The sequence below is a fragment of the Belonocnema kinseyi genome, chromosome 4 (genome assembly GCF_010883055.1).
Source record: "Belonocnema kinseyi isolate 2016_QV_RU_SX_M_011 chromosome 4, B_treatae_v1, whole genome shotgun sequence".
Classification (NCBI taxonomy): domain Eukaryota; kingdom Metazoa; phylum Arthropoda; class Insecta; order Hymenoptera; family Cynipidae; genus Belonocnema; species Belonocnema kinseyi.
In genome coordinates, this window is record NC_046660.1 from 85,559,264 (window position 1) to 85,561,599 (window position 2,336).

A 2,336-nucleotide genomic window follows, 5' to 3' on the forward strand; every position below is an offset into this window, starting at 1 on the left:
TTACTTACAAAAAAAGTTCTTAGGTTCAAAAAAACATTCAGTGAACTGAAAAACTGTGGTCGGTAATATAGGTATTTAGCTGTGTCACATGCCCTTAATTCAAATTTTTCACATTACAGGATGTATATTCTTGAATTTTAAAAACAAAATGGCGATGAAAAAACAAAATAATTTAATATACTGACATGAAAAATGTCAAAAAAATACGGTAAATAAAGCATCACAGAAAATTCGAATCAAATTCAAATATTCGAATTTAAAACTACTTTGATAAATCGTGAATGCTAAATAACCTGAAAATATTTTTTAAGGGTTTTTATATGTTAAAATGATATTAAGAGTACTGCGTCAGATTGTCATTGTGTGTAAAAAAAAAATCTTCCAATTTTTAAGAATTGCAAGTCGAAAAAATGGTGTAATTTAAATTTAATTTACTTGCATTTCTCGCAATAGTAAGGAAACATCTGTAAATTATATGCAACTTTCTCAAAGATTTTCTGTAAAATCGATAATAAAAAGTTGGAAAATAAACTAAATTTTTTCTAAAGACAGTCGTTTAAAGATTTAGAAAGGGGGAATAGGGAGAAAATTTCGAAGTCTGAAGAATTTTGAGACATTCATAAATAATTAATCAAAACAATAATATCCCTGGGAAAAATGATAATTAAAAAGGACTAAAATTATTTTATGACAATAATTCCTTATGAAAATAATAAATGAGTGAAGGAGAATAAGTACCTTTGATGCATTTGATGTGCAAGGTCCATCCAGAACTGTATCTCCTCATCTTTGCTGGCAAAATCTGGAGTGTCGATATCCATCATATTTACGATTTCTGTGTCAACTTATCAATCAGTCTTGAATATTCCTAGTTTGCGAATAAATTCGCGAACTGATTACTTGACATTAAAATGACACTTTTTTCTTCTCATGACCCACAGTACATCTTCTGTAAAAAAAAATCAAAACTAAATTTGTAAACATATTTTTGGTTCCGCTCTTATGATCCACAAACTAGGATAAATTTTTAATAGTGTTTAAAAAATATAAAAAAAGGTGAGATAAGTTAGCAATCACGGTAAAAATTAAAGTGAGTCCGAGCGAAAAATTTGGGCGTTTAACGATTCGTGACGCATTCCATAAACGATTTGTAAAATTGACACAAAACCAGTGGCGTTGTTAGAAATTGAACAGCCTCCGTAGATAAATGTAACAAAATCAAACACACAGATTATTGACAAACTGCACGTGAGTAGAATATAGTGGAGGGCAAGTGTGTCATTAATGTCATCAGTTAATTTCTTAATTAATTTAAGTCTCTGTGCTGGGCAAAATTTTCACGTAATGCGAGCCTTCCATTCGTGACGCGTCAATCACGAGTAGAACTCTCTTTTGCGATCCGAGGAAAAGGCGTGGGACGCGATTGAAATTTTTAACGAAAAAAACCTGCGATAACTTACGTTTGTCAGAATCACGAGGTGACGGATTAAAAATATGGTACGATCAGAAAATGGCAGACTTGAGAAACCTCAAAAGAGACAACAAAAAGTTCACTCTCAGTCTGCTTTCCTACGACACTGACGCACATACACACAACAGCGCCGCCAACTGTCACGTTAAAAAATATTCAAAATGGCGCTGATTTTAACGCAAGCGTCCTCACGTGCACGCATAACGCGGTGAGACATTAAAATTCAAATAATTTTTTTTTAATTATCAAAATATTCTTGAAATAAATAAATTTCACATATATTGCATTCCTAAACTTTTTATTTTATTACCTAAAAAAGTAAAAAATTTCAATCATTTTCTCCAGAGTTGAGAGTTATATATTTCCAGCAATACTAATTTGCTACACTGAAAAAAATCATTCTTAGCTCCAAATAAATGCATTTACTTGAATCCTATTTCTTAGCATAAAGATAATATTCTTTGACAGAAGTAATTTTTATTTAAACCAGGCATATATCTTTTATTGGTTTGAAAAAATGAATTCTTTCGCTGTATTTTCTTGATTGAAATACATATTTCTTACATTGAGGAAAATGATTTTTTTAATTCAAAAGGTCTAGATTCGTTGAAATGTGATTAGTCGTTCAAAGAAATATATATTTGATTCAAAGAGTTCTATTCTTCGAACTGATTCGGACACAATTCAATCTATCATTTTTCCATACTTGAATCAAGAATTTAGGTTTATTTAAATCAAAGAAATAATCATTTAATTCAAAATAATATTAATTAAATTACAATATATTTTGTTTTGTCACAAAGGGTTCATGCATTTATACATGGAGCATTTATTTAGGTAAAAATGGTGTTGTGTTTACATAAAT

General features: G+C 29.8%; 1 long non-coding RNA gene across 1 annotated transcript; it reads right to left on the minus strand.

Moving 5' to 3' along the window:
- Positions 1 to 738: 738 nt before the first annotated feature.
- LOC117171696 lies at positions 739 to 1,595 on the minus strand. Its single transcript, XR_004466910.1, has 2 exons — positions 1,461 to 1,595; positions 739 to 949 (listed from the first exon to the last, which is right to left on the minus strand). It is a non-coding gene; the product is annotated as an uncharacterized LOC117171696 (long non-coding RNA).
- Between the last annotated feature and the right edge of the window lie 741 nt (positions 1,596 to 2,336).